Consider the following 13,708-nt stretch of genomic DNA (forward strand, 5'->3'; position numbering starts at 1 on the left):
TCAAGTGTTACCTACACAACCCACACATTGTGAGAGACGACCATCCTGCTGTGTTGTGTAAGGTACAATGATGGCGGCTGGAGCTAGAATTAGTGACATCCTGCACCTCAAGGCTGAGTGTTACAGGGGGTCAAGTTTGGACAAGGTGAATGATGAGGCAGATCTCTAAATAGTTTCACCAAAATCAATCTGAGTCAGAAACAGGCCTTGGTCTAAGTGTTTTCTTGATGTCATAGAAAAGCAAGGACTTTAGCCTGTACAGAAATACCAGTGTAAATGTAATGTCTTTATGAGATAATCAGCAGTGTTGAAAATTTGACTTTTGTCCAACCTAATTCCTGAGTATTTGTAGTTATCCACTGACTGAGACACCAGAATCCTCTCATATTAAAAAAAAACCTAGCCCTCTGGTGTGTTGCTTGCTCATTGTTCTCAATGTTTTGGCTCTTTTTTGGCACACTGCGTTCATATTTTCAGGCATCCATTCAACATTAGGACTTATTTATACTAATTTGTCCAACTACTCTCCATCTCCAGCCTTTACAACGGGCCACAGTTCCTGCACTGTTCATTAGCGGCAGACGTAAACAACTTCAAATCAGCCATGACTCAGCGTTTTAACCCTGCCGCACTTGATCGGCATCCAATCAAGTCTTTTTAGAGATGACTGAAAATGTGAGTCTCATTGCTCTGCAGTGAAGTGAACTGCAGTGTGACTCACTGAGGGGGAGAGCATAATCCACACCAACCACAGGAAATGAGAACAAACACAGAGGTTGAAGGAGACATACAGTACGATGACAACCGAAGATCCTGCCTGAGTCAACTGACCCACAGGAGATACTGCCATCCCACAATTCATTGATCCAACAGCACTCAAAGGACAACACGCCTACAGACCAGTGCCACATGATTATGCAGTCTAGTGTACGTATTAGATTCTCTTAGCAGGAAAAGACTGGTCTGAACATTAACAAGGAAAAACAAAAAGAAGAACTGGTCTGATGTCTGAAATGATCCACGTCAGTCATGTGTGCAAATGTAAGGTTGCTTTCATGCACTGTTTGTATGTATACAAATATATGAGTTTCTCTCTGTCTCCGCCCTCTTTCAGAGCCACACACTCCATTTGATTTCCTCATTCATTCAGTCAGCAGGCGAGTTTTGCCGTAGTGTAGTTCTGCCGTCTGTCATTAAAAAAATCATTAAGAAAATCAGAGTCAGTATAGGCTATATTAGAAGTCCATTAGGCACAGTATGTGGCGACTTTTTTCACTAACATGGCATGTCCTTCTGATAACGATCCCGTGGATGAAGGAGCAGCATTACTGCGCAGAGAATTAAATATTCGTCGAGAGATGGTTATCAGACCGCGCATAGATGTTCTAGCATTTCCAGACAATTATATTTTTGAGCTGTACCGTTTCACGTCACAGTCCATCATCTACATACACAACCTAATCCGTCCTTACATTTGCAACATTACCAATCGTAGTCATGCTCTCACATCCCAGCAGATATTGTGTGTTGCGCTGCGTTTCTTTGCAAATGGAAGTTTTTTGTACAATGTCGGAGATGCTGAGCACTTGAGTAAGGCAACTGTACATGTATGCAGGGCGGTCAGAAAAGTGTGCTCGTTTTACGGGCATCTGCCTTCTTTCTGCTGGCTGAGTAGAAGTCTGTGTTAGTTTAAATAGGCTTAATTATTTAACAGAACATGATATAGATGAGAACACATTTATGTGTGTGAAAACAGTATTATGTTGGGGATAAAACAACTGCACAGTCAAACAGCCACTTAATATTTACTTTACAATGTAAAACATGATCAAAATGAGGTACACCATGAGATTATGCCGAGGTCTTACCTGTTTGAACAATGTTTTTATATTTCATCCTGAACTGCTGCCAAATACGCTTCTCCCGCGGGATTGCATCTAAATGAAATAAATTAATAGGCTACCATTCAAGCAGTTTTCCCCTGTAATATTAGTGTGGTTGCAAAGGACTACATGTAAACTTACGCATTGACCCGAGCAGCAATGTTCTCCCACGCCGTCTCCCTCTCTTTTGCAGCTGCAGCGGTGTTGCACTTCTTTTTGAAAACGTGTTCAAACTCGCCGTATGAGCGCATTAAGATTTTTAATTCTAGTGGGGTGAAAAACGCAGCCCTCCTCTTCCCCGTTGCCATGGTGACTCGTCGAATCGGGGCTCCATTGATGCTGGCTTTTTATAGTCGTGGTGCACGCGCTTAACTCCAGGTGAAACTACTCCGAGTTGATTAAACTGATTCACATCAGCTGTTCTGGAACCGGAAACTCAGAGTTTCCTATCTCAGAGTAGATCAACTCAGAGTTCAGGATTAGACTCAGAGTTTGTTGAACCTGCTTTGTGAAACGGACCCCAGGTGAACTCCGAGCTTTTTTACGGTATATCATCACAATGTTTCTTTTCCTAAATCTAACCTACATAACTGTACTTGCTTAAACCTGACCTAGGCTACGTAACTTTAAGTTAAGTACATAAGTTTCCATGAAGTATGTCATTGTCATTGTCATTGGTGGAGTGCTAATTCATTAGATATTATACAAACTGTTGTACGGGCATACCTTGTCTTGAAAATGTTTTTACCTTAATTTTTATATGGACTGTTGAAAGAATGGCCTTGAACTAAAAGAGATCCCGATACACAAAATGTAAAAATTGTGACTTTTGTTTATAAGCCCTGGTTGGTTTGTTCTAGAGCATTACAATACGTAAACTTAAAATCTGTTAGCATTGGATCCAGTATATGCTCATCCAGATAATGTTTATTTATTGAAGAGATTATTTTCCTGATGCAAAAACTTAACAAAAAACCCCCTCTAATCCTAACCTAGTTGAAAGAAATACAGATGGGTGACATGTTAACCAGAAAAGAACAACATTAAGTGTCTTTATATGATGTTGAACCACAACAAGCTGCCTGAACAAATTAAAGAACACTAAAAGATACTCATGTTATAATCATATTATTTTGATGATGGTGGCCAAAATGCTGACCAACACAATGCTCCAAAATCTCCCACGGGTGTTAAGTTTGGTTAAGATCTGTCCAAAGTTAAAACTTTGCCTAGCTATAACTTAAGGTATTTTCTAAGTTGAGATTTATCACTAAGTCAAAACGGGTTGCACCAGTGATGTTTTTTGTGCCCAAGGCACACCAAAGAGCAAATCAAAATCTCATGGAACACCTGTATCTGTGCACAATAGCCTTTGTAACATACGCTATCACTTTTATCACAAAATAAGACAATAAAAATAAGAATAAGAAAAAGAAATATAAGGTAAAAGGTAGCTTTTGTGTTAGTCTCCACACATAGTAGTTCTTATGTACAGGTTAGCTGTTACAAGTTATTTACACTCAGTAACTGTGAGGTGTAACTGCTGTGTAACAAACTGATTGAAACAAATGTTAACTTGCTAATATATGACATATTAAAGGGATATTATTGGTGAAGTTTCCATCCAAATGTTGTGCAAACTTGAAATGAATTTTCAAAAATTCTATAATGAGTTAAGTGCATCCAGGTTAACAGTCGGTGGTGCTGATTCTACAGGTGGGTGACATCGAACCACTGCAGTGTGTGCATGTTACTAAACTGCTTTTTTAATTATGTTGTTGTGGCAACATATTCACTGAATGAATTATGTTCAGAGACAACGTTTCTTTCCCCTAATGAAACACTAGATGCTTGTGCAGTGTAGACTTTGCAAGGAAGTGGTCGGGAAGGATGGTGGGCGCGCAAAGTACAGGATCTTGACACCAGAACTTCTGGTTTGCATCCAAAATCCTGTCTTAGGTTTGGGCAACAAATGCACTTTGGTTAGTAGTCGCTACAAGTGGATACTCCCTCAAAATGTATTTGCTGTTTCAAATAAGTTGTGTATAAATGTAATTTATAGGAGACAAGGCTGTGGGGTCTCCTCACAGATTCACCTGGCGCCATTTTTCATCTTGTCAGCTGAAGCTTCAGTGACAAAAAGGTCACACGTGCATCATGATTTATTCACTCAGTCTGTGTACATTTGCATTTTGTTTTTATCAATACATCCACGTTTCCTCCTCAGCCAAGGGTAAAAGTCTTTTTGCAAAATGTTTTACGTGTAGGATTTTCATTCAGTTTTTATGATGCGTAAATTAAAAATGCACACACGACAGGTGGAGACACACACTCTTATCAACACATCTGATGTCGTGCTCAATCAACTACATGATAACGTCAGGTGGGAAGATTTTAACAAACTGAATCTAAAAATGTGACAAAGAGTTTTTCTCTGGCACTGACTAAAACAAACCTGCTGGAAGTTAGATCACACTTGATCACAGTCGGGGTTTGGTGTTCGATTTCGTCTTTGGCCGGCCTTATTAAAAATGTATCTGCTCGTGTTACTGTTGCACCAAAGTGTCTACTCAGCACAGCAGATATTTCAGGCCATGTGCTCTTTTATCGATGAGTTTCTCTGGGCTGAGTCAGCCGTGTTGCAGTTATAGCGCATTAGGCGATAAGTTTTAAACTTAGAAACAGACATTCAAGCCAAGGTCTTACAGTCCGTTTAGATTCTCCTCTTCTTCTAAAAGTTCTGATTAAGCTTTCCACCTCTGCCCTTTAAACCTTTCTCTTTTCTTTCAATCAGCACTTCAGTGATATTTGCTGCAGCATGATCTGACCCTTTGACTCTTTCCTAATGTTTTTTTAAAATGTTGGGTATCTAATGATTTGTGGAACTTGTTCTGGACCAAAGTGCTGGTTTAAATACCAAAAAATGAAACGCTAGCATGTGACAGTTATTAATAGCTGCGATTAGAGGAGGTTAAAAATTAGCAGCCACAGTTGGAAGCCTGGATCTTGTCAAACACTATCACAGACTTCTGTTGGCTGTTGAGTCTCTACTGTTGGTGGTGAGATTACTGCAGCCTTTCCGCTGCGTCTCTGAGATTAGCTGTGCAGAAGAGAGTTGGCTTAACCTTCACCAAACACTAATTTGATACAGAAGCTTACAGACCACGGGCCTCTGTGCTTAATCTCAAAGTAATTAACAAATTCTCATTATGCAAATGTATTTCGGGCTGCACGACGTTGCTGCTGCTTTCATTTGGCCTTGATGGTAAACTGCCTCTGAACAAAGCAACAAGTCAGGTGTGCTGGACTGTGAGTTTGTTACAACTTATGATTTAAAGAAATTGTATTCGTACAATGGACTATAAATTACATTTATGTGACGCCTGGAGCTATGGAGCTGTAACTAACAAAGTGTTACGTCATTGATTGTTAGTCTTTGATATCTTTGAATCTTTTGCCTGAAAAATCCCAAAAATAGTGGAAAATGCACATCAGCTTTTTTTTTTTTTTTACTGCCGTAGGTGACGTCTTCAGATGTCTTGTTTTGCCTGACCAACAGTCCAAAACCCGTAAAATATTTATTATGATATAAAACTGAAAATTTCTCTCACTGGAGAAGCTGGAGACAGATCATTTTTAGCATTTTTGCTTTTAAAAAATGACTAAAACAGTAATTCGACCATCAAAATAGTTGCTAATTAATTTTCTATCAATTATCGATTACAAACACAACAACAACAAACACCAACTTTCAACCAAGAGAGCGGTGTTCGTGTCCCTTAAGATTCTAAAGCCAAACCCTGTCCTTTTTTCCTAAACCTAAACACATGCGTTGATTGTTGAAGGAAAGAAACGTCAGTTTGCAATGTCGTACCGATATACGATGTAGTGCGTTTATTTTGAAAGAGACTGTATGTAAACCTTAGATTTCCTGTGTAAACGGCAGTGTATTCTGAAAGAAGACAATGCATGTAAGAGGCAGAATTTGACACAGTGTCCCAGGACGTCAACAACCAACGCACCCAGGGTACCTTGCACTTTGTATGTGGACATGGAAAGTTCATGACCAAAACGTTATTATGTGATGAAGACGGAGTGAGAATGTGTTGACTTATTTCAAATGGAATTTTTGAGCTCATTCTCCATTTGTCCTTTTCGCTGCTGAATGTGCTGACTCATGACTCTATATCAATCAATCAATGAAGTTTCATCATGATTATTATTATCATTTAACATTTGGTATAGCGCAGTAATATTGACTTTTTAAAATAGATTTCCTGTATTTCCTGTGTGTCAAACTGATTCTAATGGTGCAAGAAGAAATGAAACAATCTCCAAAATGAAAGGCAAAATTCTAAAGGTCCCGTCAAACTGGCATCAAGAGTAAATTGCTCTCCTGCAGTTTGATGTCCAGAAACAGGCCGCTGAGGCGAGACTGAATGTCAGGAGGGATGTGATTTGAAAGGTCAAACTAGGCTGCGAAATGGACACTGACACTTGCTGCTAAGGATAACTCGGCTCCACCGTCATGAAAGAGAAGGGACACGATAGTATCAGAGAGAGAGAGAAATCTGTTAATAATAACGATGGCCAGACAACACAGAAATCCCTGTCTGATGTCATTGCTGTCAATTAAAGACCCTGTTTAAACATGGTATCAACATGCATCTTGGGCGATCAGATCACAAGCAGATAGAAGAAGTGTGAATGCAGCCAATGCATCCTCAATGCATCTTGCGACCCCATCGCTCAGACTACTGTGGGACGTGGTCTGGGCCACATGTGGCTACTCTTTTAAAGCAGTGTGTTTGCTAGTGTGTTCGAGGCCACATTAAAGAATCATCTACTTGGCTGGCGGTCTCTGCATAGGTGAAAGTACATTCTTATTTGCACACTAATGGCATCATTTTAAAGTGAGAAACACACCACATATATAACACATTACCAGTGCAACAAATATCTTGGGCAATTTGGTTTGCTTAGAACACGCCAAGGAATGGAGCCCGTCTGTATTGTTTTGGTTTGACCCACGTGTCAGTGTCTTGCAATGTTCTTCTTCATCTTCATCTTTTATCTTTCGGCAGACTAGGCAAACTAAGTACATAGTACAGGTGAAAACAAACAGACATAGAGGTGTCTATATGTGATCTGATCACTCAAGCATGTGTTAATATGAGGTGTAAACATGGCCGTAGTTTTACATGGTGAGATGGTTGTCCAAATATGAAAAGGTTTTTATGTGATATAAAAATTGCTTTAAAAGTTATGAAATTATGAAAACTCTATGGAGAAAACATTCAGCTCCACATCCATCCACTTTCACTGACGCAACTCAAGAGCACATTGTCAGTAGTTACACCTTCGAGCCCCCCTCTCTAACCAAGTGTTTTTCACTAATCCTAATTCAATCATGACTAAGAGTTGAGAGCGTCTGTGCTGGACAATGACATCATCAAGCTCTCCTCTAAACCTGTCACCTAAAGGAGATTGACGTCCTCCAGGAGCTGAATTGATCCATAGCTAAGTGCTGCTGCGGCCAGCTAGTCAGACTCATTTAATCAGTCGTAGCTGGCTTCCTGCGGACTGACAGCTGATCCTCAGCTGATCCCTGATCATCCAAACACCGTCCTGCTTTAAGATAGTTACTGACGAACCCACTGAGACGAGTGATGGAGGCGTCTTCACCATCATGTGGCAAAGAAAAACATGTTGGAGTTTTCTGAGGTGGGGATAATCTCAGTGGTTTAAGTTAAAGTTTGCTGAATCTGGGGAAGTTATATGATGCTTGGTGGAAAGTAACTGAGTACTGCACTTATGTACAGTTTAGAGGTACTTGTGAATTACTTGAGACATCTCTTTTCTGCTACTTTATTCACTTGGAGTATTAATACAAAATATAATCAACAAATAAATTATGATGTAATGTTAAAGATTAAACTATCAAACGGACTATAACGTCATTAAAATTAGCTCCACCTTTACCAGCTGCGACATTTAAGTGATGTACTCATTGACACACCAATACTTAATAATGTAATGTAATACATTACTCTGAAATGGGTCATTCTGCATGAGGAGTACTTTTACATTTGGTACTTCAAGTACATTTTGTTGCGAATACTTTTGAAGTATTTGAATGCATGGTTTTTATTTGTAACAGTATTTCTACATCATTATTATAGTAATGTTGCTTTTAATTCCTTCGCCCTTTTCAGAGTCAGATGGCCAAAGTAAAGTGGCTGAGCTAAATATCTAGTCGGCAGGGTTGCCTAATTTGTTTCATGTGTCACAGGATCAAAACAGCAAAATCGGAAACGTCTTTACAATGTCTATTTTGACCAAAAGCACTTAGCAGCACAGTTCATGGTGCTGTCTGACGACCACATCCATACAACTGATACTAGAAAACACTTGAATGCAGCATATAAAAAAACGAACTGGCTGAAACTGGAAAGACAAAAGTCTTACACGTTGTGGAAAATCTCAGAGAAAATGAACAAGCATCAAGCACACGTGATCTCACGTGATATGTTTAAACTAGCTAACATTAGCATTCAACAAACTATTAAGTATAAACCTCCAAATCAAAACTTGCACTGCCAGTCATGACGCAGCCCTCTTGTTCTATTGCCTGTACTCTTCATACCCAGTTATACAAATAGGTACCTTGAAAAGGCATCATCTTCCGAATCAAGCAGTAACTTCCTACCTCTCTCTTTAACCAACATTAGTGAGTGTGGCTATTTCACAGATCAAATGTCAACCAGATTGATCTTCACACAAATAAAACAATTTTGCAACAGTGAGTGAATGCATCACATTTCCCTCCTTATCAGAACAAACAGGCAGTAGTGGAAAGTAATAAAGTACATTTACACTGGTATTGTACTTAAATACAATATTGAGTGTCTCCAGTTTATGCTATTAATGATTAAAAGTAGTTTAAGTCAGCTCCACCGCGACCAGCTTCAACATTTACATTTTTAATTCTGTACCACTAAAATATTAATACATCAAAAATAATAAGCCAGTAATATGATATAACACTGACAAGGGCCATTTAGCATAAAGAGTACTTTTACTTATGCTACTGTATAGAGCTGGGTATTGTTTAAAAAATGATGATACCAGTATGAATACCAGTACCCTTCGGTGTTACCAATAGACGAGTACTTTTGTACAGTACATTTGAGCCTAGGGATGCACAATATTGGATTTTTTGGCTGATAACTAATACGATATATCCACTTTTTTCAACACCTAATTTTCGTGATCATCAAGTTTCTTCTGTAGTGGAATTAACATCATGGAGCCTATCCTATCCCAACTGATATTGGGCGAGAAGCAGGGTACACCCCAGACTATCACAAGGAAGACACATAGAGACAGACAACCATTCATGGTCATATTGACACCTATGGGCAATTTACAATTGACCTAACCTGCATGTCTTTGGACTGTGGGAGGAAGCTGAAGTGCCCGTAGAAAACCCATGCTGACATGGTGAGAACATGCAAACTCCGCACAGAAGACCTGCCCCACCCCTGGGTTCAAACCCCCCACCCTGGGTATGATCCAGCAATCTTCTTGCTGTGAGGCGACAATACTAACCACTGCACCACTGTGCTTCCTGGCTGTATGCAAAACCATACAAATAGTCATATTTTTGTAGATCTGGGTACAAGAAGAAGTCGGTATTGTTTGGGAGAAGTTTTGATACTACTTGGTATTGGCTTATTTCGGTCTATACTTTAAAGTATTCGGTCCTAATTCCCAGCCCCACTTCTTTGAATACATGTTGTTGCCAAAACTTCTACTTCTGTAATTTACATTGTTTGTATAGCATGGTATATCAGTACTTTTACTTTGTTATTTTTACTTAAAGAAATGATTAAAATATTTCTCTCACCACTGCAAATAGGCTGCAAACAGACTCCAGATGTGAACAGACTGAAAGCTTAAAAGGTTTGCACAGTTCTGAAATGTTCTACCAAACATGAGAATTATGTTTTCTCACCCAAACTCACAACCAGGACCAGTTAGGAAGCTAGTAAATCTAAAATTAATTAAACAGTGTGCCAAACTTTGATGATTGTAATATTTGTCTACCACTGGATTAAATCAAGCATAATACAAACTCAAAATATCTGTGAAAATGTGTAAAATAGACCACTCACACTGCTGTTTGCATCTGTCCTCGCTGCCTGTTGTGCTGCTCTCTTTTTTAATAAATGTCTACTAATCAGTGGTTTTGATGCTAAATGCTAAGAATAAAGAAATAAATAAGATTCAGACTTATTTTCTCAGCAGGGAGCAAAAGTGGGACACTAAAAATTGCACCATTGCAACACAAAGTTGTACAAAAAATCATTGAAATAAATCCAACAACACTTCACCTCATTTATCCGCACATCAGACAGCCCTGTGTGTGAAACAATAACCACCCATGTACCAAAGCAGAGAAGATGCAGTGGCTTTATGCAGCTGCTGTCCTGCTCCCAGGTTGCCTGAGACGGCATTTTCCCCCTTTTCCTCCAATCACGTGTCTCCTTTTCTAGGAAGCGTGGGGATGCAGATGAGAGGAGGGGAAGCTAAAAATAGCTTCTCTTCTTTCTTTCTGTTTTTTCTTTCTCCACAGCAAACAGAGAGCAGAGGGCGGGGGGCACTCGGGATGTGGGAGGGGTTTTTTGGAGCTGGAGTCTGCAGGTGAATCCAGGACGGTTTGGATTAAATACAGTGTCTGTTTGTGAACTGGTTTGTACTGAATTCATAAATATTTATGTGACACATCTCTGCCTTGTTTTTATGTGCCTGTTTCTGAAACATACTGATTGAAATGTAAAGGCTGTTGTTGAGGTAGAAATCTTTTTTCTTTCTGCACAATGACACTTATGGATATAGCGTATTTGTTTTTTCTTATTAGTGTGTAGCAACATCAGATCATTAGACAGTAGGTATAAAATGTCTTAATTTAGACATAAATCTGAACTTTGAGTCTGTTTTTCAGCAGCTGTGGTCACACGAGACTCATAACTCTGACAGACTGACTCGAATGTAATAAAGTTATCGACCCAGCGAATGACTCTGATTCTGCTTGGTGCTGTAGCCGTGTTTGTCACAGGCTACATGGACGCGTGTTTAACCCAGGAGAGGCAGCAGATGCGTCACTCTTGCCTCCAAGTCTCACTGCCGGTAACTTTACTGTCAGCAGAGGAAGTGCAGATGCGACCTGCAGACTGTTGGCTCACATTTAGACTCATCAAACACAAGAAACTTTGCAATCCCTGCAGGCAAAATGAAAAATCACTGCAAGAAGTGTCTCAATCTTATAGTTTATATAACTCTATTGTACAATAATATACATTTATTCTAATGATCAAACTGCTGACTGACAAGGCTGAAGCAACAATCACATTATTACACAGTTTTCAATGCTGTAAAGCTTTGAAATCAGCACACACACACACACACACACACACACACTTATAGACTCAACTGATAATATCCATTCACACACCTATACTAAGGAACCTGGGAGCTATGTTATATGTATTTTTCCTCCTGTATGTGCAGGACAACTATGTATATATAGCCTTTTTTTCCTTTTACATATCCATTCATTCTGAGGTGAAATGTGCTGTTGCAGGAAGCTCACACATACACGCCAATTTCCATGAAGGCACAAACCTACATCTACACCTAACCCCAGGAACACAACAGTCCCCCATATGGCTCGTTTCTTGTCTTAGATTATAAAATAATACTCCTGTAATCATTAATATATTTGGACTAATGGTAATTCCATGGTGACCCAGCACGTTATTTCATGATAATGATCAAAATGCATGTAAAATAAACACACAGGCTATGACTGCTCTCGCCTGGTTTGCCGTATTAGTTGATCTGAAGTGTTTGAATTTATTCTTTTGTTCCTGCCTCACACACATTTAGACCCATTTTCCTGGTGTAAACCATCGGACGGTGTGAAACGCCTTTTCTCCTGCAGGACAGGCCCCGAGTCAAACCACAGATCCACTACACCAGCAGCAGCCTTCATATCCAGCCTCACAGATTACACCAATACATATGCATTTCATTCATTTACGACGGATTTATGTGTTGTTGTTTTTTACAATAAAATCAGCTGTTCTGAAGCATCTTATGCCAAAGGGTCTTTAATCTGAAATCATTTAGTATATACTCAAACAGAAGCGCCCAATACAACAACAATATATACAACACAATATAAATATAACATGTATGTGTATGCGATAGATTAATAAAGACGGATATCCCACCTTTATAGATTTCTATCCGGCTGATATCCACCGCGTCCAGCACCCGCAGATACACCACCACTGTCAAGTCAAAGAGGCTGAATAACACAACTTCCGGCGGAAATTTCAGAATAAAAGCCGTTAAAAATGACCTGAGCCTTTTTTCTTTTTTTTTTGGCTGTTTTTTGTTTTTGTTTTTTTTAAAAAGGAAAATCACAATACATGATTAAAGAAAACAAATCAATGTTACTACTCTGATTTCTACGGAAGAGGTTGAAGACTGTGGTATGTTGTCTTTATGCAGTCTCTGTGTGTTAGTATGAAAAAAATGTAAGTTATTACTCAATAATAACTCAATGTCATTACTTTATTTTATTGTTATTATTATTATTATTATTATTATTATTATTATTCGTTACACTCCTTGACATAATACATTGAGCCTACATTACACCTCATAAAATTATTGATTGTGTCCTTTATCCTCAAAATTCAGACTTTGCACGTGTCCATCTGTGTAAGGCAGTTCAGGCTATAAACCATGCATTTAGCCAGGGCTTCTTGTACACATGACTGGTATTTTCCCAAGGATCAGACTGAAAGGCAAACAGTCAGTCATAGAGATAGGCAACATTTCATCCACCACGTATCCAGCCACATGTTTGATTAAAGTTTTCTAACTTGTGGCCTGAAATTGCTCACGATTACAATCCAGTTTTGGGGTGCCAGTAGCTTAGTGGGTAGAATCCTAGGCTAGTGAAGGACTGATCCACCTTTTTCTGCCTTATTCTGCTTCAGATTGGCTGACCCTGACCTCCGTACCCTAACCCTAAGTAATCCCAATCCTCTGGAATTAACCTAGGCAATTCAACCAATGAAGGCAACAAGTACTAGCCAATGACAGGGAGAGTAGGGCAGGTCATTCCTTTTCAACCCTAGGATTCGCAAATTTGCGATCTATGTACGAAGCAATGTGTTACCTGTAGTGGACATGGATTGGATCCCAGCCAAAGGCCCTTTGCTTCATGTCATCTGTTCTCTTTATCCCCCCTTTAACCCTTATACTGTCCTTAAAAGCAAAAGCCAAAAAAAGTCTTCCAAAAAAAAAATCTGTTTTGGTTGGTGAGCCAGTGTAGGGCTCACTTTTGGTGGGGTGTATTTCCTGGTACTTCTCGTTACAGCAGTGTGTTTCAGGAGGTTTGTGGGTGTGTTTTTTTCAGTGGAAGGTGTCTTTGTACCACTATCTGGAACAACAATGTTCTTTCTTGAAAGCAAACATTTCTATCTTCCAAATGAACTTGCCATTTTGTTATGTACATACACAATGAAAAATTAATCCCAGGGATGTGATTAATTGCTGAACTTCACATCAGTTGTGGGGGGTGATAATAAAAGTAAGGTTGTAATGTGTTATTTGGTTTTGGGGAACTGTAATAAAATTATTGAATTGTTATGTTAAACTACTTGTTACTAGGAAAAGTAATTTTCTGACTGTAGTGGGTTACTGCCAAAACTGGTTGCAGCTAAAGTAGCCTGATGCCTCAAGAG

General features: G+C 39.2%; 1 protein-coding gene across 1 annotated transcript in view; it reads right to left on the bottom strand.

Annotated features, from left to right (window-relative positions):
- Positions 1 to 12,259, bottom strand: part of rab3ab (RAB3A, member RAS oncogene family, b) — a 32,193-nt gene extending 19,934 nt beyond the window's left edge. The window contains exon 1 of the mRNA XM_049588720.1: positions 12,182 to 12,259. The gene's annotated coding sequence lies outside the window, so the exon portion shown is untranslated. The remainder of the gene's footprint in view (positions 1 to 12,181) is intronic.
- Positions 12,260 to 13,708: the final 1,449 nt, after the last annotated feature.

The sequence above is a fragment of the Epinephelus fuscoguttatus genome, linkage group LG10, assembly GCF_011397635.1.
Source record: "Epinephelus fuscoguttatus linkage group LG10, E.fuscoguttatus.final_Chr_v1".
Lineage (NCBI taxonomy): Eukaryota > Metazoa > Chordata > Actinopteri > Perciformes > Serranidae > Epinephelus > Epinephelus fuscoguttatus.